The 22769-nt window shown below is 38.5% G+C and overlaps 1 protein-coding gene across 8 annotated transcripts in view; it reads right to left on the bottom strand.

The window, feature by feature from the left end:
• WDPCP (WD repeat containing planar cell polarity effector) overlaps positions 1 to 22769 on the bottom strand; it is a 149999-nt gene that overhangs the window by 111862 nt on the left and 15368 nt on the right. For 2 of the 8 annotated variants that reach the window (XM_063391596.1, XM_063391595.1), the window contains exon 3: positions 5885 to 6023. The exons of the other annotated variants lie outside the window; for them this stretch is intronic. The gene's annotated coding sequence lies outside the window, so the exon portion shown is untranslated. The remainder of the gene's footprint in view (positions 1 to 5884; positions 6024 to 22769) is intronic. 8 annotated transcript variants of the gene reach the window in all.

Genomic DNA, 22769 nt, shown 5'->3' with positions numbered 1-22769 from the left:
ATAAATTTACTAGAACAAACATTGTTTTTAGATCTACAACATCTTCAAATGTTGTTTTTTGCATTCCTTTTTGGAATGTTTTTACATTTAAATAATTTCCAGTAGCTATTTTATGTTGACCTATTTTGTTTAGATGCAAGCAATAAATTAGGCGAGCAATAAATTAAGCTTAACTAATATTTGAAAATCACCTTTGAATAGCCTTTTGCAAAGCTCATTGATATTCTTGTTTGTGAGCATTTATTTTTAAATGTTTTTTTTTCCTGCTATACTTGAATTCTAGTTAATCCAGTGAGACTTGTATCTTGGTTTCTTCAATGTAATATTAAAAAAAACTACAATGCCTGTGTGTCAGACTTCCTTTTAAGAAAGATTTGATTGCAAACACAAACAAAAAGCTTTTCTTCTTTTGTACTCCTTTATGATCTTCAAACAAATTTCTATGAAAAGGACCAGTATTTTTTCAATTTTAAGCCATACTCACCTTTGCAGTTAGAAAAAAAAAGAAAATTTCATGTTACAATAATTAATTCCTGATTGTAACATTACTATACAGTTTATGTTGTGTTCTAATTATGCAGATATGCAAAAGGGAAAATAACTTTGAAGAACAAAATACATTTGTTTAAGCATTTTCATAATTACAATGAAACTGTTGAGCAGTGGGGTTGTACACAAACTAAAATATACAGATTTTAATATTGAACTGCAAACTCTTCTACCACCCTTGAGAAAACCACGACAGCAAAATAATCAGTCTGTAAGTACAGCTAGTTTCAGAAAACTACCTCATCAAAAATGCAAACAAGATAGGTCCAAAATGGTCAAAAGCTGAGATCTGCTCCATTCTACCTCTTCTGGGAGCAGAGTAAGACCAGCTCTCAGGCAGATCCCTGCAGTTGCCTTTGCCCAGTATTTAAACCAGGTTTGGTCTCAAAGCTGTCCTACAACATGATGGCAATAGATTTACTCACTTTCAGCACCATTCCTATACAATTGAGTATCTGTATTAAAGAGAAATCGAGTTTTAGGATCTGCAAAGAGATCACAGAGATAACAGATAGCATCCAGAACTTCTAAGGAAAACTTTCCTCTTGCTAATAATACTGTCACCATTGGATAAATACTGTTCGGTATTAACTTCATCTGCCTGAAAAAGCAGAACATTACAGTAGCTTTATTTGATATACTAAATACTGACACTGATGGAGAGGCAATTTCAACCACCAGCCCCAGTTTCATGTATGCAAGAGCTCTAAATTCTGGCTGGTATGAACCAGTAGTTCATCTTAGTTTCTGTAAAATAATGTAGTGGTGGAAGTGGAATATTATAGTGGTGGAATGTTATGCATTAAATGAAAACGTAAAATGGATTTTTAGGCAACTCGTAATACTTCAGAAACAACCAGCTAGATTGCAGCATCTTCCCACATAGTCAAATTATGGAGAAGACAGAAATGTGAGTTGGTTCCCCCTATTTTTTCAGATAACACTGGTGAAATGTTCTCTGGCTTAAGGCCTATTGTCTTACTAGTTAAGCTGTATATTGAGGGTGTTTTCCTGGCAGACAGGTTTGAAGGAGACAAGATACACAGAAATAAAATATGTGTCTTCTTACTATCTTTAGTCACAAGTTAAGAGTATCCAGTATATTTGTTCATCTCTCCTTTCTTTTCATTACAATGCTTTTTTGCTCTAGTCCTATCATTAACTAATGGATTTATGGTACTCACTGGAAAAAAAATCATGTGAAGCAGTTAATACAAGAAATATTTACTGAAGGAATCAATCCTGTTAAAATTATAAAGCATCATACCAGAAGGTGTAATTAACTTACAGAAGTATAGGATTAAGTAGACTCCATTTTCAATTAATGAGCCATTGTTACCTGGTTCTAATTTTAGAATACCAGTTGTGAACTCAACCAGTGATTTCCAACAGCTACTCAAATATGCTACCAGCAGAATAATCCGCGTAGTGAAGGAGTAAAACTCATTTTCAAAGAGTTCCTAACTTAAAATTGGATCCTGTTATCATTCAGCTCAGAAGAAAAACAACTGCTGGGTTGATTGGTCCAAGCTCCTAGTGGGGGGAGTGTGCTCACCAATATTTTCTTCCAAGGTACAGTACTGTTCTGATTTGCACAAGGATAGTGCCAAACACATCAGATTGCTGGGCAAACATTATAAACTGTTGCATTACGGATTTCCTTAGTGTCTCTTAGTGTCTCCTTAGATCTTCTTATATTGTTTTCATAGGTCTCATCCAAAAATGTTTTTGAAAATCTATGAACAACTTCCTTTAAAATGACACGACATAACCTTTAATGCCCAATACCTTCAAAGCACTCACATGTTTCCAGTTACCTATGTGTTTATTCAGAAAGTCCAAATTTTATATAGAAAGAAGAGGCTATTCAATATCCAGTAATTCACAGCATCCCATAAGTCAGTCCATGCTAAAGAAAGATGTTTTACTTTTGCCTAGGTTTCACTCTCAAACTGAAAAAATTTTACTTGAGTCAGAGCTAGACAGTGCAGGCACTAAAGCAAAAATGTACACCTTTTAACAGATAAAAGAACCATAAATGAGTATTAAACAATCTTTTAGAAGAATTAGAATTAAATTAGTTATACAACAATGCATGTCAGCTTCACAAAGCACACCCACTGATGCTGAAATTCACATTACTTAAATATATATGCAAATACCAAATTCCCAAGTCGTTAGTGAATATGACGTCAGGAAGATTCACCCATTTTAATTCCACGTGTTCTTGCAATGCAAACATTGCCTTTTGAGAAGAAAGGCCTTCCCAATCTCAGAAAAGATATTGTGCTGTACATGTAAAACTGGAGACAGCAGCACCAGTGGCTCTTGTAAATACGCTACTGTGAGCATATCAGCACATATTGGTGCAACAAAAATGGGGATGCTTATGCCTGAAGGGATATTTGGCTACCCTTCTTAAGGCTTAGGAGGCTATATGGCTCCTAAAGGAGCTCCTGAAGAAGGCTTTGATCCCTTTCCTTTCCAAGCTCTGCGCCAGTTCCTCCAGCTGTCAACCAACATTTCAGTCGAGACGGTCTTTGGAAGTTTGGGCAGCTTTCAAAAGCTGTTGGATATCAGAAATCCTTGCCTTGAATCTGAAAATTAGTGCAAAGATGTATCAACCTCTCCAGGAGGAGTATTTTCAGAATCACCATCTCCACGGGCTGGCTCTAACAAAGACTTGCAGATTTCTTTGCTGAGTGCTCGTGACCATTCCTGGGCGTAGAACTGAGATGTACTGCTTTGTGCTGTGCTCCACTTTCGAATTTTAACGGCTTTTATTCAATCAGTCTTAGGAACTGATTCCATAACAGTAGAATTTCCTTCAGAAATCTTTTTATTTCCATTCTCCTTCACTCACCTTGCACCTACATCCTGGGTCAGGAGTGCTTTAAATTTGTATTCCTGGGACAAACAGCTGGAAAATCCTGTTCCCTACTCTGCTGCCTGCACATTCTTACAGCAGAGACACAGCATTTTTAAGTTTGCTACTGAATGAGGAATCATGATGATTCTAGAGGGAAAAAAACCCCAGCTGTATTGCACTGAGAGTTTTATTTTTAAATCTCTACAAGCAACGGTAGAAATTTGCAAACTGCATCTATTTTACTATTCTTGCTGCAAATATATGCAGTGGAGTTATAATGAATGAATCTATTTCTAAACAAGGCAGTAATAATGTGGCAAGTGCTATAATGCTATATATATATATGTGTATATAGCTATAATGCTATAGATGCTAATCTCTGTCATTAATAGGTAAGAGACCAGCCCATTTTTCACTTGCATGGGGTCCATGTATTTTTGCTTTTGTTTTTACAGTAAAATTATGAAATGTAATAATTTTGCTGTTTTGAATCGTTCCACCTTCTCTCAATCACCTTTAGTTATCTCCATCTTAATCCTCTGAATTCCAAGAATAGTAGTTCAGGAAGGAATGCAAATTAAAGAAGAAAATGGGTAATTCTAGGAAACATAAAATGATTCCTCGTTAAATCTACAAATACCTAAAGTTAAGTAAATTGGGTTTCAAGGAAAGAGAGCTCCTTGGTGCAGAAGCACCCTCTAATGGCTGGTTCCTGACTGCTCTGAATCACAACTGGAAGAGCAATTTAATAGCTCCCTTAAAAAGCTAAAAGGGGAAACTGCTAGGATATCAAAAAAAAAAAAAAAAAAGTGTTAATATATGTATGCACATACACACATTCACATTTCACATACAGTCTCTGCTGCATATCCTTAACACAGAAAAAGAGCATCATGAATCTGGCGAACTTTTTTCATTGGAGACTGTATTTCCTTTTACAACAATATTCTCCATTTAGTATATAAAATAGCTTTTTTATGTTCTCCCAGGTTCCAACCACTCTTCAAAATTTAAAGACAAGCAGAAACTGAATTTCCTCTCCTACCTCAATTAACTTCTACAAAAAAAAAAAAAGCTAATTGGCTGAAGAAAAATGCTACACTAAGTCTAAATCTTAAAATAATTGATGTTAGAAGGAACGTGGAAGTCAGTGGGTCCAATCCCCTGAATTTTTTATGTAAATGTCACTGTTGGCCAGCTCTGAAGTTGCATCCCAATAGTAAAATAATATGTAAGAAAATAAAGAATCTTTTCGGTGCTAAAGCTGTACTAGAAATGTAAACCATTCCTGCTGTCTAAAAATATGCCTTAAAAGGTATTTTCCCCTTCTAGTCCACGGTTTTGCAGGGGTTTTTTCAATGAAAATATCCAAAATTTGCTCCTATAACTGCATGATTTTACCTCCACACTAGAACGTGTGGATCCTTAGAATACAGCCCCTCATTATTAACTGTTAAGTGTAATATCTCAGTGCTCATACAAAGCCAGTGGCAGATAGAGCAGTTAATAACATGAGAGTAATGAGACTAACCGACCAACTTGCTTCTCAACATCACTTTTCAAATCTCTTTGGGCTAAATTTTCAGTGTGGGGAATTAGCCATAGAAATCCCATTAACATTAATGAATGTTCCATGGTTAACTCCCCATGCTCTGTGCTGAAGATTTACCCCTATATCTCTAAAATAAATATGTACAGATGCCAAAATTCTTTTTATAGAGCCTGAAGAAATTAAGGACTCTATTCTCAAATAATTGACTTAGGCACATCTATCTTTTTCCCCCATGGATCATCTCCTACATATCAGGATGGGTGTAATGTCTGCATTATTCCCATTGAACAGATTATCCAAAGTGCATGTTTACAGCATAAAGGCTGAGTTCAGTTAATTGCATATTTGACAGAAATAATATATAGATTGAGCTGGATTTTTCCCATCATTAAACAAACAGTGGTTGAACAGCATTCACTGTCATTGGGAACAGCATGTATTTAAACTTTCATTTCTGAAGATATAAGAATTAAGGAAAGTCAATAGCCTGAAAGAGTTGGAAATTATCCTGTACACCTACCAAAAAGCCAAAATACAACCGGGTCAACAGAAGTCTCAGCAAGCAGTGACTGAGGCACTGTGTAAAGATGGGGAACAATGTTTGTTATCTTGACCATGAAAATATGAGGGTGGGAAGGGCTTCTAGGACCAAAATCAGCAGCTGCCCCCTGTTTTTGAAAAGCAGGGCTGGGGGACATATTGCCATCATTTTTTCCTCCCATTTGCAAGAATATACCCTTTTATATTAGTTTTAAAATACTAATTTAGAAGCTTACTTTCTCAGTTAAGGTCATCATTTCAAGCTCCACTACTGCTTAAAAAAAAAGTGCCAAAACAATGGCTTCAAATCATATTCATTTGCTAAAATTTGGAATAAATCTTCAGTAACACTCTTTTCATACATAAAGATTTACCTTGCCTTCCTTAAAATGACTCTTCTTGGAGGTCAGAGTGGAATACATCAGGTATAATACCCAATTTTATCCGTCTGTCCTGGAAACAGTGTGTTGGCATTACCACTATAATCTTGAAGAGGAGAATCTACTTTCCTCCCTGAATACAGAACCAAAAAAAAATCATTTACATGGAGCCTGTACAAATTGCTTTATCTGAAAATAATATATCAGCTCATTGAAGATAGAGGAAACCCCCTGAAATTATCCAGTGAAACCATATTTGAGAAAACTCACTCAGAAAAATGTACAATTCTTGTGGTTATACCTGGAGCTGAAGATGGCACATTTAGATAGAAATTCTTTTAGCTTATGAGCAGACTCTTGAAATCATTTCTAGATCAAAGATTAAATGTATAGTCCTCCTAAGAATATCAAACTATGCGACCATAAACCAATCCTCTTTCAATAGCAACACATTTAGACAGATTCCCCCTTTCCATTGAAAGGTCTTTCATACAAGTCTTTCATAGCCAAGATAAAAAAGGGAATTTTCCTGGTAGCATTCTTCACAAAAATGCTTTCAGCTAGAACTGGGAAATCTGGAATGAGGTAAGGTCAGACTGGTGGGGGTGGGGAGGAGAATCAGTCATGTAAACAGGTTTTATATTGCATTTATTACAAACTCCCCTTATTTTCACTTGCTTCTTTGGAAATTAGCACAACCATGACTGGATTAATTCTCTGTGGGTTTCCCTCTGTACTGTTATTGAGCAGTCATGGGAAAACTCAGCCAAATGAGTATGGCTCTAGTGAAGCCATACATCTATGGGGAAGGGCAATCACCAGAACACAGGGTTTGTCTGAAAAAAAAAGACATTCAAACAGATAGGGCACTTCAGCTGACCTCCCTGAAGTGATGTCCTCATACTTTAATTGAGCTAAATTTTTTATGTTTTATGTCACTGTAAATGAAAGGGAATAATTTTATAGAGCATGTTTGTTGGTTTTCTGGTTTTACAGACACAATGCTACCCACCCTTCAGGCAGCCTGTCACTCACTGCACTGCTTCACATCTGAGCAGGACTTGCATCCATACCTGTGGCTATGTAGAAAGCTGCTGAAAGCTCTCTTTAAAGACAGCCAGGAATGTGTCTTTTCAGTGCCATGAGAAACACAGACATTACAGGAGCCACTACTTTTTCACACCTTCAGCTCATGAGAAAACAAAAGGCAAAGGCTTTGGTATGCCTGCTCCACATCCAGTGTTTCCTTCCTGGTGGTGCACAGTCAGTGTTCCCCTTCCCCTGCTGCATCCTCAGAGAGGAATGCCATCCTGGTAAGAAGCAGTGTTATCTCAATTTCTTTGTTTTGTCCAGTGATTTTTGGAACACAAGCCTTTACCATCTCCTGGAAGCTGCCTCAGGACATACTGCAGTGTCAGGACACCTTGCACAGGTTTATCCATAGTGACTAAATTGCTGACATCTCTTCTCCTCTGACCTACTCCCATGGGCAGTATTAGCTGCAGGCCTCAGGTATATTTGTCCATACCTGATGTTGTCTGCTTGTGGCATCCTATAAAATATTTTTTCCCATCAAGGCTTTTGTTTGCATAGAGTAATGGGAGAAGGGAAGGGAGGACAGGCACTTTTGCTTACCCAACATTACTTAAATATGTTGAGCACTCCATGTATAAAACATTCCCACTGCTGTTGCATTTCACAGCAGCCTCCTCCCTAAAAGCATCAGAAATTTCCACAACAGTCCCAACAGCTGTTTCCCAACATTCAACAAGTTTGCAACTGAGGGAACCTTCAGATGGGAATGGCAAAATGCCTGTTGGCACTGCCAGGAACTTCCCTGTCTACCCAGCTCACTGGAGTGAGTTCAGAAATGGTCGGTGGCCTATGAATTTTTGCTTCCACCACTGGCCATCCCAGTTGGGCATCATTACACTGCTTCCTCATGTACATCAGCAACCAGCTGATCTGCCCCTAAAGCAGGGCTCCACCAAACAAAGCAGCTTCCAAAAAATACCCTGGGGAAGAAACTACTCACCTCATCTCATCTACCTGCTCCTACTCCTTCAGCAGCTGTATGGCCATAGCTTCAAACATTTTATAAAATCACAGACCCAAAAGCATCTCTCTGCAAGACTAAACACATGCAATCTAATTTCCATTAATGATTATCATGATCTATGACATACGCTCTGTGCTGCCTTACAGCAGTTCAAAATGGAACGGCAAAATGAATGCACAGGGGGAGATGAACCATAAATTTTCCAGCTTCATTCCCAATCCCAAAATTTCTGCAAGTATTACAGGCATTGACATATGAAGGATTGCACTAACACGTTAAAAAAAAAAAAAAAAAAAAAAAGGCAACTGATCCACAGCATGGGACTGAGTGACACAACGTTGCACGATAGGCTCTACCTGCAGGATAGCCCGTGGTGAAATTACAAAAGCAGGGAACACAAAATCCATGGCTGCAGCACGCTGAAGGAATAGAGAGGCATTTCACTCCGACAGAGTCGGGTTGCTCCACACGGAGTAAACAAACTATTCCGGTTCCCCCAAGTTCTCCTCATATCTGACAACACCTTTCTACAAAGATCCTTAGGGATCAGGAAGAGCCTGGGATGCTGCAATTCCTGCAGCAATACGTCTGAGGACTTGTAAAGGGAGGTCATTGCTGTGAAGCCTCACAGCTGTCCTGGCCTTTGTCCTTTCCAAGGATTCCTTCATGGGATGTGTGATATTAGATTCCACATCTGCCAGCCTTCATTCAGCATTGCAAAGCACACACCTAAAAAATCCTCCATTGCTCGATCACGCTAACACAAGTCATATTAATTAAGAATATGTTTGTGTAATTACATGGGAGAGGTGCTTTGCACAGCAGTTAAAGTGCATGCAACATCTATAATAAGCAACCCTGTGTGTAAGACATTATTACAGTACAGGATTCTTGGTCTGAAAGAAAGAAGTAATTTGAAAATTGATGCCAACTCTTTGCTGTTTTCTAGGTCACATAAATTGTTATTAGGACCTGATATATTTAAGTAACAAAGCACACTAAATAATATTTTATCTGACTCAATAGGAACAATCATTCTATAGCATTTGCTGAATAAAGTCAAACATTTCTTCTAATAAGTTAATTAATGTATCATTTACATACAGCAACCAGATCTGAATGGCTATTACAAAACTTTCATTTTCTTTAGACCACTTTACCTAAAAGAATAAACATTGATGCAATCAAATTTTCACACCTTAAAGTTATAATGATTACTTTGGTTAGAGCTAACTCTTCTCACAGATGCAATAAGAAGAGTTGCACACACTTTGTGATAAAGATTTGCAGGCTAAAAAAACTGTTAGCAGGACAGCCCAAATGTCCTTAGGCAAGCCAGCTCCCCAGTTACTGCCCAAACCAGGGAGCAGTATATAGGAACAATGTGCACATGCTCAGCAAATCCATTTTTATGTTTTCTTTTTAATTTTAATATCAAAGTATTCCAAAGCTCAATTATGCTTCATTAGTGAAACTGTGACTATCCCACTTAATTATTTTAATATCTCAGGATTAGACAAGGAATGCAGAATTTTGGTAAAGCAGACAATGAAGGAAACACACTGACTGTTCCAAGAAAAAAAAAGCTGTATTTCATGTTCTGAGCCAATCAACAATGAGCCACAGATATTGTATTACAGATGATTACTTTAATCCTAAGGCATTTTAGGGTGTATTTGAAGTAACACAAGGGAAGCTTGTTTTGATATATTCACAATATAAAGCTGCTAGGAGATGGCTCCTAGATTCACACTGTGAGTTAAGTTCTCTCTTCCCTCTTTGAAACCAAAAGAGGAAAATACTTGCAAGCAGACTTAAAGTCAAAATAAAGCATCAATTTATCACACAGCTCTTTCCTGAGAGATGCTTTTTCCTTCTGTGTATCACAAAACCAGAACTCCAGGCACACTCCCCTCCATCCTGTGCTATAAATATTTCATTTAAAACTGCTAACTTCTCTGCACGCATTTCTCTCAAGTTTTTAAACACCGTTTCCCCCTCACTGCCTTCAGAAACTCCACAGAAGCACAACTTTACACAATGGCACCACCTTGTGTTTCAAATATCAACTTCCAGTCCTTGTGCTGGCCTCAACTTCATGCCTTTCAGTGGATGAAAAAGAAACTTATTTCAATACAAACACATCAAATATGGTAACTCAAAATGTAAGATATGATTTTGTGATATGTACATATATTATACAACATAACTATTTCTTTCAAACAAGACTCATCTCATTTTCTGCCAGTTTAAATGTTTGTCTTTCATACCCCAAATTACCTACAATAAAACCAATGCCAGTGTATTCTTAATTTAGTCTCTGGTTTTTCTTCATATAAAAGAAATGCTTAGATCCCAATGGGTGACCTATTTTGGGGTCAAAGTCAATTAAATTTCCTCTAAAGCAGGATTTACCTGCTTGGTTAAATGGAAATCAAGCTACACATATCTGTATCTTAAACCATGATCCAAGAAATGGAGAATTCAAAAATATAAGTCTTGAAAAATATTTACTTAAAAGATTAAAGGCAGACATTGTAGTATGAGTAAAGTGTGTCATCCAGTGCCCAACCTTTTATTGTTATGGGCAGGGTGGCAGCCTTCCCAATCAGAAGTGGCAAACCACTTTACTCATCTACAACTCTATACTTAAAGTTGTGAATAGCTTTGTAGATCTTCATCTGTGTGAGCTGAAACACAAGTAATTCCTCACCAGGCTGACTGTTCTGTTTTGAAAGTGGAAAGTGAAATAATTTTGCACCAAAAAATGGTTCAGTTGCTTACATTTCACAGCGTTAATCTTTGAAATTCACTCACTACTATACCTAGGCTGGACCTTAAGAAAAAATAATCTGTGACCTTTTCTTGGGAAAAACAACCATGTTGTTCACAACTGCTCAGTAAAAGAAAACTGTTTTAGTAAATAACACCCACAAAAGTTCCATTTCTACTTAGGATGCTCCAGTGTCCCTGTTCTCAGTGCTGATTTGGCAGTACCTGATCCTTTGAGCCCCCTCTTAAAGGCATTGTGGGTCATGTTCTTCAGGCTCCTCGTTCCCAACAAAAGCATTCTATTATTCCCAGGCCTAGTCCAATGTACACTGGATTCTGGGATTCAGAATAACCCCAACTTATCACAATCTAAACTGTTAATGGTGCTCCTGTAGCTCATATGCTCCTCCTCACAAACCTAACCCTTGCTTCAGGTGCAGTCCTTCCCCTTATTCTACTCTTCCACCTGCTATTTTCTTCTTCATCTTAATGTAATTCATTTTAAAGAACCAACCAACCACCACCACCAAAAAACCCAGCTGTATCTTTTATATTACTGGCTACTCTCACGTCACATTTGTTCAATACAAATAAAGGCAGAATTTCTAAAGGTAGATTTTGTCCAAAAATACCTACATATTTCCTCAGATATCTACAAGGGATGCCACTGCACAGTATTTGAGGCTGCTGATGTAATGGTCACACATCCCCCTCCAGTCACCAATATCATGGAAGTTTTCTAGAACCTTCTTGTGCAGGCTTCTGCACACCTTTTGCAAAAATTTTTTAGCATTACACCTTCAAAGGAGCTCCAGGAGTGTGAAGGTCCTGACAACAGACCTCTTTAAAAAAAGCCAAAGCTGCTGATCTTCCTTCAATTATGCTGGTACAACTGCTTATAAGGCACACAAAGGGAAATGTTCCATTTAAAACCAGTTCAATTCCACAAATCAGCACACCAAGCAACCCTACAGACAGTTTGCCAGTGCAATTATGTTTGTGATGCAAGGACAGAACGAGAGCTGTGTCAGCTGGCAGGGCTGCCAAAAAGATGCCTCTTAAAACGCATTCTCAGGAGAGGAATGATGGGAGCCTCTGACATGGGCAAGGCTTTTTCAGCTGGAGTCAGCTGGGCACAACAGCTCCACAAGGAGAGGGTACCTCAGAATGTGCCTGGAACAGTCCTGTTTCTCCCCAGCACAGCAGTGGAAGTGGAGTGTGATGTCGCAAGCCTATCTTCTGCCCATTATTTACCCTGAGACATCTGCACTCATTCCTTTTCCCCACTGTCCAGCCCCCTGCACTACAACACCACAGATTTGCTGAACAAACCCAAGCCTGGCACATAAAAAAGTAACCCCAACCAGTCACTGTCACATTAATATGCCAGACTATAATCTGGGATGATTCAGGTCGTTGAAGAGGCTGCAACAACGAGAGCATCTCACAGGGACATGTTCCTCAGAAAATTGGGCCACGCTTTGCTCTTCTGTCCTGCCTGTTCTCTGTTCTCCATACAGTCAGGAGGGGCAAAAACCTGCTGCTTTTCCCAGTCTTTTTTTCTCTCTGAAGAAGAGGCTGGTGACAAGGCAATGGTTATCACTGGTCATGGTTATCAGTGCTTGTAGTTATCTGTTCAGCCACTGAAGGGAAAGGAGGGAATAAACTGGAGACCCTGACAAACATCTTTGTCCTTCCTGGATAAAATGGGATTGTAGGGAATCTGAAATTTAATTCACTGCACTGCCTGGTCACAGCCCTGAAAAATGAGGCATACTACCTCACATGAAAATCAAAAGCCAAATTTAGGCATAAATGAATACAAGGCTACATGATAACTCCATCTCTGTGGACTGAAAGGCCATAAGGGTGACAAATTCCTAACCAAGTTGATGATGATGACAAAGACAATGATGAAGAAAAAGGACAAGAATGGTATTTTGGCAAGCAGATACTAAAAGCTGTTCAAGGCTGGGCTTCTACCACGAAACCCAGAAGCATGGTGGTCACTACACCTCCCATCCCTGCCAGGATGAAGGCCTTTCATATCAGACTACCATTACCCAATTCCTAAAGTAAATATGGAACAGCAGAAAAACTGAACACAAACTCTTGATCAAATTATCATAATCAGAGAGAACTGCCACTGACTGCATGCAAAATGCAATTGCATTTGCATGCACGTCAGAGCCACATCTCGTGTTCAAACTTATTAGGTCTGAAGAAGTTTAAAATTTTTGAGAACTCTTTGTTTGGGTCATTTATAAGCAGAAAAACCCCAGTTGCAAAAAGCCCTGATTTCTGTGCAGGTAGAGAAATCCTGTACATAAATTCCTTTAAAAATACCTTTGTTTCTGGAGGATGTATCTAGAATGTGAACTGAACTTCACTGTACAGCCAAGCACTGCAGTACTTAAGGCTCTAAATTGTTTCTTCCACGTCTACGTTGCTTTTGAGTGTGAATGCTGAAATACTGAGGGAAAGGCTAAAGGATACACTTGCTCTAGTTCAGTGTGCCAGTTCTTGAGCAGGGCAGATTATCACCACACAAATGCAATAGCTCATACCAGTTGTACCCCTAATTCTCTTTTCCTAGGCACCAAAGGGGTTCTCACCCTGTTGCAGAATGGCTAAGCTGCTTGTGAAAGAGGGATTTCAGTCCTGCGCTGACTCAAGGTACAGCTCAGTGCCAATAGTGCATTTCAGTTTTCCTTCATTTGCCAGCTGTACCCTGTGGACCAGCTGCACAAGCAACCGAACTGCTCCCAAAGCAGAGGCAGAGCAAGAACCACAACAACCATCCCAAGATAAACTGTCCCAGATTGGGCATCAGATCCCTGAGGCTCCTCATGCCCCTGTGAGGCCAGTTCAGAAATAGCAGCATTTGGCACTCACAGGCTGATTAACACACACTGTCTTATTCAAAGGATCCAAAATGGTAAAAAGTTCGTGATAGGAGAAACAAACAGCAGCACTGAAGCACATTATCTGCAAAAATCTTCCAGGTACTCGTGAAAGGAAAGAAGGATTGACTTTGTTTTCAGGCTTTATATGCTGATCAGTCAATGCAGTATGATTCAATGTAAGAAGAGGTTTTGCTGTTAGGCAGAAAAAAACTAAGGGAAAGGGGACAGTTTTCTGTGTAAGTTGTGGCAAAGATGTGTTTTTTCCATGCTGGGAAAAAGTCCAGAATCAGAGAGGCTCTTGCTCTACACTGCAACAGCCCATCAAGTTCTATTCAAGACATTTTTCTTTTCCTCATTTTCAGACTTCACTTTCCTCTCTTTGTAGCTCTCATCCCACCTGACAGAACGAGGCAGACTTCCTGCTCTCCCTTACAGCCCTCTGCCATTTCAGTGCAGCCATCGATAGGATCAGTCAGGATCAGGCTTGGAGAAAAAGTCCAGCTGTGTCTGTTGTGCCAGGAGTCAATTCCTGCTCATCCATGAGCAGGTGAGTCAGTGGCCCAAAAGTGAGGCAAGTGCATTCACTGAAGATGCAAGCCTCAGAAAGCTAAGTGGTGAAGGTCTCACAAGCCACAGGCAAAGTCCAATTTTTCAAAACCTACTTAAAATGTGTACTCCAAGGAAGAGATATCAGTATCTTCAGGAAGGGGGAGAACCTTTAAAAACGTTAAGAGAAACAATGTCCTCAGCAAATTTTCCCATCTTCATCCTTAAAGAGACTGGAAAAATCTTTTTACTTCTTCCCAAAAACCAAGAGCTGTAGATGTTAACATCATTCAGTTATAGCAATTAAGGTCAGAAACAACTGAAAATAAGTTCCTACAAAATGAATCAGGCAACCTTTCTGATCTCACAGCAAATCATTCAGCCTACTGAGTAATTTCATTGTCAGTTACTTATTTGGAAACATCATTTGTTCTTCTAATGCCACTTTATGTGGGCTTGGATATAGATGTTATGCTGTACACAATGAATAAGCAAAGTATACAATTGGCAGCAGGTAAAATCCTTCCTAAAACAATATTTATATTGTAGGCACTACATCAATCTTTATCAAAAGTGGAATTTTAATAGTCCATAAAACTGTGGTTAGCCTCTATCTTTAAAAACTTTAAGTTTGATATCTTCTCATAAACAGAATGCTAACAAAAATGTAAAAAAATTATGTTTAGGTTACCTCTCTTGAAAACAACCAGTAATCAATATTCCTTATTCAAGCAAATTCTCTATATTTAACATTACTGATATTAATATCTAAATAATATTTAAATTAGTTACCTGAGCTAGAAGAGGATCTGAATTCTGATTTACCTTGGGATAAAGTTATTCTTTTTTCCACAGAGAGAAGGTGCTCATAATAAAATTGTTGTCTCGAATCTTCCTTCCCTCCCCTCCAAAACCAAACCTGATATTTCCATTTCCTCCTTCTTCTGCAATTTGAGGAATGTTACCCGTGCTTGTGTTCACAGGGACAAATAAAGATGACAACCAAGGAAGCAATTACAATCAACCTCTGATCTGCTTCCATTAAAACATATACTTCAGCTTCTAAACAATATGCCACTCAAATGGAATAAACCCTCCCTGACACTAAAATTACCAATGTTTGTCATGTCTGAGCACATATTTGGACTAAATTAAACAAGCAAGTCCTGCCTTTATCAGGTCTCCTAAAAGAAAAAGAACATCTAGTGGCTTAAAAAGCAAGTCCATGTAGTGTGTTTCTGCCACTTCTTCTTAAAGAGAGAGTTCTGGGCACTTGTGAACTGTAATTTTTTAATTTTTTTTTTTAATGGTATCTTGATTCTTGGTGGATTTCTGGCAACAACTGGCAGTTGTGTTTGCAGCTTTGAAGTCCCCTGCGGGTCTGTCATTTGGTAAGGCTGTTGATGGGTGCCTGGGGTGCTTTGTCCTCCGGGAGGCTATTTTCCTTTAATTCATCTCTGATTAGAAGCAATTTATGCATTTTCATCTGTTTTATGTAAAGATCAAAGGGATCATGGTTCCCAATGTCGACCCTATTATAGACAAAAGGGGAAGGCTGCACATTTTTGCTTGGTTGCAGTTTAAGCCTCCAAGCACCCGTTCATACTACGCAGTTCCTGATATACCTCTCACACACCAGTGTTTTACATAGAGACCATTTGCTGGCCTGTAAACACCTGCATGCTTTTATATTTATATAAAACAAAAATGTGGGGTGAAATTTCTGTTCTCAAATCTGCCACAAGAATTTTTTGCCCAATGAGAACAAAGAGATAAAAGTTTAAATTCAATATTGCCATAACAATACTTCTCTTAGCAGTCCCATTAATAAATCTTTGGCACTCCATCTAATCACAAACTGATATAGCTGGCCCTGCACCAGAAAGACTGTTCAAAGCTTTCTCAATATGTTTTTTGTCTCCAAGTTACAATAAAGACTGCCTTTTATGCAATTTAAATAGAAATTGTTCCCAACACAAAGATAACTTTAAAATTTATTCCAGTATAATCAATATCCAGTAACCCTTGATATTAATGACATTAATATTAATATTGTTGTCACCAAAACAAGAGCAAAAACATAGATGTCACCAAAACTTACCTGAAGTGAAAAGTTCTGCATAAGGAAGTTTTATTTTATTATTATTTTTTTAGGTAAACTCAGTACATATGTCAGCAAACATGTGGAGATGGGGAACTTCCAGGATGTTGTCCCAAGCCACTAAACACACATTATAAATGCAAATATCACTTCTCACTTCCAGTTAGCCTGACTCCCTTTCCACAAGGCTCAAATCTTCCTTTTTCTCATTAATCATGCATAGAAAAAAGGGAGAAAATATTGTGAAGGCAGACAGAAAGTGGGGAAAGTCCTCCAAAAATCCACTTTGTTGGAAGAGGCATAGCACTATGTTTGGGAAAGCTTCTCACGCAGCAGCATTGGGAGAACATTGGTGGCTTATGGTATTAAAGACAAAGAATTAGGATTGTACTTCATCAGCAACGTCCTAAAGAGGATGTTCAAACCTTAGCAGGTTTAGAAACTTTGCTAAAATAATCGTGGTCATTCTCTCACAGGAGTGACAGAGGGGCTGCATAAAGCAAGTGAGGTACAAGAAAAGAGCATCGGAAAAAAGATGCTCAAGAACTGTACAGCTTATTTGTTATCAAGATAGTCCTGAGAAGACAAGAGTATTTAGAATTTGTATGTTGAAAAATAGAAAGAAAAAGTCTATCACATGGTAAAGGACTTCGCAATTTTCTCCTCCAGGCCCAGGTTTTTGCTCAACCTGAGTTACCACATGTCACTTAAAAAAAGAAAAAAACAAACAAACAAACAGCATCACTTCAGGGAAGTGATGAAACCTATGAAACTTGTGACGTTTGCTATGGATTAAAAGGAAATAATTCTTAAATGCATTACAATGTTCCCATGTACTTGTGTACTTCCATAGGTGGGATTTTGCTGGTAATTCCCAATCTCCCAGAGCCATGCATGTGGTAACTCACGTTCAGTGCAAACAGGGAGGAGAGATCCCAGTGTTCATTACAAGGTAATTACTATTTTTTCTTCTTTGCAACACAGAATTATCCTTAAAAACACTTAAAAGCCTTGAAAGCCACAGTGACAAAACAAGACAGGCTGAATTCTCAGCTTGCATCAGTAACACCACCACAATAAACTCTGGTCTTTGATAGTTGCTAACACATCAAACCCAAAGAACAGGTAGAAGAGGTATTAGCACACATCCCTGCCCTGCCAAAACAAGAAAACTCCAACTTATTGGGGATTTCAAGCAATAATTATGGCAAAGAACCTCAGGCTGTCAATCTTACCAACAGTAAAAAAAACCCAATAACTGAGCTCTTGGAAAATGTGTCTGAATTCAAGAAATTCTAAGCAAAAATAGCTATAGGGAAAGAAACACAACTGAGAAAGAAAACACACTTAGCAGAGTTCTTGAAATTTCAAAAGCCAAGGAAACTTATGAGGTATTTAGAAATGAATGTTCCAGAAGAAATGGAAAGACTACGAAAAGGAAAAGTTAGGTGCTGCTTTAAAAAGACAAAAATTACCTTGTGAAAATAGGTGAACGTCCAAATTCATTTCTGGGGAGCAAGAACACTTTTCCTTTTTCACGTCTGACTTGCCCAGGGATCCCTTAAACTGCATTAGAGACGTAATCAAGTTCATATGGTAAAGGGATGGGGAAAAAACTGCCCAAGGGCAAAAGGAAGGTCCTGTTTGGGGGAAGGCAGAGGGGCAGGAGGAGACCAGGTGAAGAACCCTTACCTTTCCACTCAAAGTTGTTAAAAAGGTGCTGTTTGATTTTTGGTAGAATGCAGGAATGCAGGGTCTTTTACTGCTTAAAGAATTCAAGGAGAAAAATTATTTTGGGATCTATCCAAATCTGAAAGGATAAAACTGAAATTCTACATGTAACAAACTGGCAGAGGGAAAAAAAGGAACTAGGAATTCAATGCCTGTTGCTCTTTTTTTTTTTTTTTTTTTTTTTTTTTTTTTTTTTTTTTTTTTTTTTTCCTTTTAAATCACTTTATGATCCCTTGAAACCAGGAAAAAAATTTCCATGGATTTTCCTCTAGGACCTCAGACTGAGATATTTGGGAAGAAAACACAGGAATGGTTTATTCTTTATGAAAAACAAAAATTCATCTGCTAAAAGTAGTTAGCCTAGTTCCCTTCTTGTGGAATTCAAGAATTCACTCCGAACAACTTGTGGAAAAAAAGGCTTATTTTGGGGAATAGTTCCAGCTGAAAACACTGATGTGTCCCAAGTGTTAGTTCTGATTAGAAGGCCAAAATGGAATAGAGAGGTGAGAACAAAACGGTTTCTATATATTGCAACTGGAAAACAAAATATGCTGGCCACAAGTGGTTAAGACATTCATCAGACTCTGCTGAAGAAGTAAAATTTACAATTTTTTCCCATCCATTCAGTAATTTCAGATTAAAAAAATGAAGAATTACATTGTGACTACAGTGAAGTTTTGCAAGTCTATTTTTAAATACAGTAAGAAAACAAATTCCTTTAAAAGCAAACTGAAGAACACAACATGATAAAAACCTGTAACTTTTACTCTAATGAACACTGTATTTTCAAATTCCCTGTTTCTCTATTTTAGGCAAATAAGGACAACAATAGGATTACAATGATATACTTTCAGTTTTGCAGTCAGGTGTCTAATAAATCACTCAAAAACCCCTTTAGCAATTAAAATTAAAAAGCTTGTTCTAGATAGAGACATGCAACTTTATGTAACAGGCTTTTAGAAATAAAATCCAGTTAAAAAAACCCCCCTTTTGTTCTCAAGCGTTTACATCTCAGATTAATTTTTAAAGTTTTCTATAAATCTTCAACATTGTTCAGCTATATAACATAAACATGAAATGTGGCAAAAGTCGACAAGTTAATTTATTACACCCTGTAATCAACAATCTGTGCTGATCTTCAGAAAAGATAAACTAGGGAACAGTTGCTCATTCTGTAAAGGAGATAAAAGCAAATGGGAAAACTCTGAAAGTGTTCCAGAAATGCAAATGCATACATCATTTGTGCTAGAGGCAACACCAACATTCTCCCTCAAACGAAGCCATATATCAACGTGTAAGAACAAGGAGGCATTCTTCTGTCAGCAGAAAACAAAGGAAACATTGCCCATGATGAATAAGCCATCCAACTGAAAACAAAATGGCAACGAGAACTATGCACTACTCAAAAATTTATTTTCAGTGTTCTTGAATGCAGAGGTTGTAATCCAAAGGACAGACAAAACAGTGAAGGGCACTGCAACTTGTTGGATTTTCTGTGTGTTGGTGATGTACAAGCCCAACCTCATATTCCCAAAAGTCCGTGTTAGGTTCCTCAGTTTTCCCTGGAGTTTCCCAAATTCTTTCTACATTACATTCAGTTCATTCACTTCTTTGTAGCCACGCTCTTCAGTTCCCTTTTCCTTCCTCTCCTCTGCCACTCCATACAACTCTGGTGCCAGCCAAGCACAAAGCAGCACACCATGGCTGCTCTGGAGCCATGGCAGCCACCAGGACCTGCGTAGTTAATCATTTATATCAAAGGCCAAATTGAAAAAAATCCTCCAGTTCAGGTCTTTTCTTGAGCAGTCTGGGGAAGGGAACATCAGTTTGCATTTCCCTGAATTTAAAAAAAACCACGTTCACATTAGAAGCTTTGAAGATCTCTGCTTTATCCACCAGATCCACCAAGTCAGCCAAAGAGCACCAAAAATGAATGTGGGCACTGGAAGGTAAACTCTGTGAACTTATCCCTTCAGGTAAAAAAAATGCTGTGTCCTTACTCAGCAGATTTTGCTTACATTAGTCAGGTGATGGTAAAAAAAAAAACCAAGAAGGGAAATAACAGTGTTCTGAATATAGATGTATGTGTTGTCTATCTGCAAATTAGGGCTGCTACCTTAAGCTAAGTGTTTAGTTCATCATTTGAAGACAGGAAAACTCTCAGGTACACTCCTTGTTAAATACCTGAATACCTTGGTTGCAAAGCCAAATTAATTCTAGTATATATCTATATGTATGTATGTGTATATAATATTTTAGCACTCCATATTTACTGGTTTAAACCATAATCTCAATAAAGACAAAGACACAGTTTTCACGACCAACAGAATTAATATTTGCTCCCTCTAGAAGAGTCAACTTTTACAAACCCCAGCTTGAAATCTGTTTTTGGCACATTCCAAATCTGTTTAGCTTTAACAATGACTAGCAAAAGTGTGTAACTTTTTAGAATTTATCCATTAAATGATACAACATGGTCATTAAAAACACCCACCCTTCAAAGCTGTGAAAGATCTATTACAGGGTATTTACGCAGGGTGAGCAACATACTGCTTGCTCCCTGCTCCTCCCAAAGCATGTTATCCCACTTCAGCTGCCACTACTGAAATAAGTACATAAATCCATAGTCACATTTCACTTTTGAAAACTGGAGCACTTTAAAATTGGCATTAGCACCCTGAATTTGGACACTTTGTGATTATGACAAGACTCCACTGTACACAAGGCACGCTACTGGGCAATAAATGCCATCCCTTGATTCATTTTTGAACAATGCAACATCTCAGTGATCAAAAGGAATGTTATCCAAGCTCTGAGGAAAGATGCATGGATGAATGATAAGATAAAGTATCTTCAGAAAAAAAGAATGAAGGGTAACTCATTGTTCCCAGAAAGAAAAGGTGAAAATAGCAATGCACCTCTGCCTGGTGAAAGCCATATCTATTTCAGGATTTTTTTCAGCATCTTTTCTAAAACACAGGTAAAAATGTAAACAAAATTTGATTATTAATACAAAGCAGCTGCAATAAGTGTCACAAAACCTACTTTTTGGTGTGCATGGATATGCCTTTCCCCAGAGGGATAGAGCTCCTTATACCCCATCTCTGCCATATCCAGCCACAAACCTGGGCAGCTCCACTTTTTCATCACTTAGACTTCGCAGCAAAAGTGTGCCCTGGAGCAACAATCCTAAAAGGCAAACAATAACTCACTTCATAGCTCTTGCTTAAGTGCAGAGAGTGAATTCTTGTGCATTTCTCAGAATCAGAAAGAAGCGGCACACATAAAATAGTTTGTCAAGTAAAACCTGGGAGAGGTCCAAGAACACTTGAAGGTGTCAACAGGACTTGGAGGGGCAAAAACCACTCAAATTTTTCTGCAGAGAGAACAGGACAATAGTTGTCATGCTGAGGAAAATGCCTCAGTTCTTGCTGAGCTCATTCCTGCTCTCACATTCTCAGGCACCAACTACAGTTAAAGAAAAAAAAAAACACCAAACCCACAGCTTTTTTTTTTAATACTGATTCATCAAGATAGTTGTATCTTTTTGCAGCATGATGAGTGCCTAATTACAATGATTCAAATCTCTTGTCACCTTCAGGCTAGACTACAGATAGCAATGGGTTTCAGCCAGAGCAGATAGGGAAAATGAACTTGACACAGCATGCAATGGTTTGTTAAGCACGATATAATATTAAAAACATCACTCCCCTTTTTAATCTAGCCAGGAGGAGGAAGAAAAATCACATGATTTTGAGTTCAAAGTTGCTAAATCCCTTCTTCAGCAAGGGAACATGCTTGTCTGATTACATTTTCAGGTTGAATGCATTTGTCACTCTATCACCTTCCTCCACATTCAGTCCTGTTTTGAGCCCTGTTGGCTTCAGACAGCTCTTTCTCCTCCTAATATCACTGTAATTTCTCTGAAATTCCTTCAGCCTACTCCCGTTTTCCTCCTTGGGAAAGCGCTACATGCGGGCTGGGCCCTCTAGTGCATGGTGATGCTCATGCACCACATTCCCAGCGCTCTCGGCTTCGTTCTCCTCTACCAAGCCACTTCTGTCAGAGCACCTACTCCGTTCAGGGGGACCCTATTTATGCTTTCATAACTTCAAGAGAAGCAGGAGTTGTCTGAGTGACACCCACTGTGCCTGGCCTGTGGCTTATTGCCAAGACTCAAGCACTCAGTCCCACGAATGGCAACTTCTGCATAACCCCTGCAAAAAGCATCAAAAGCCGTGCAGGAAACCTGGGAGATGAGGACAGAGAAGGAGCTTCCTCACCACGGATGGAAGTTTGGGAATTGAATCTGCTTAATACTTCCAATATAGGTCCTTTCTGAGGCCAATGACCTGCACTACCTTTGAGATCAGAGGGCTGCATGCCACGGGCCAAGGCGGGGGCTCTCCTTGCTCTACTTTCAGCTTTGGCTTAAGACAGAGAGTAAAGCCCTGAGGCTGTGATTCCCTCAGTCACTCTGCTGCATGTCCTATCCAAACCCTTCAGCATTTAGAAAACCATCTTGATGCTCCTCTACCACATTTTTTGATTCCTCAGATTCTGTTTCACGACCATTAACTTAATTATCCATATAATCTCAAACCATTTGCTTGTCTTTCACTTTTAGTTTCTTAGGATAAAAAGGACCTTGCTAACAGGCAAAACTGGAGATGATTAAAATGCTTTAAATAAAACCCCTGCAATTATACTTAGAAAACCCAGATATTTTTACATCACTTAAAAATGTTAGGCTTTTAAAGTAAT

The sequence above is a fragment of the Prinia subflava genome, chromosome 2 (genome assembly GCF_021018805.1).
Source record: "Prinia subflava isolate CZ2003 ecotype Zambia chromosome 2, Cam_Psub_1.2, whole genome shotgun sequence".
NCBI classification, from domain to species: Eukaryota; Metazoa; Chordata; class Aves; order Passeriformes; family Cisticolidae; genus Prinia; species Prinia subflava.
Note: the sequence above shows the minus strand (reverse complement) of the source record. Positions and strands in the feature narration are given on the sequence as shown.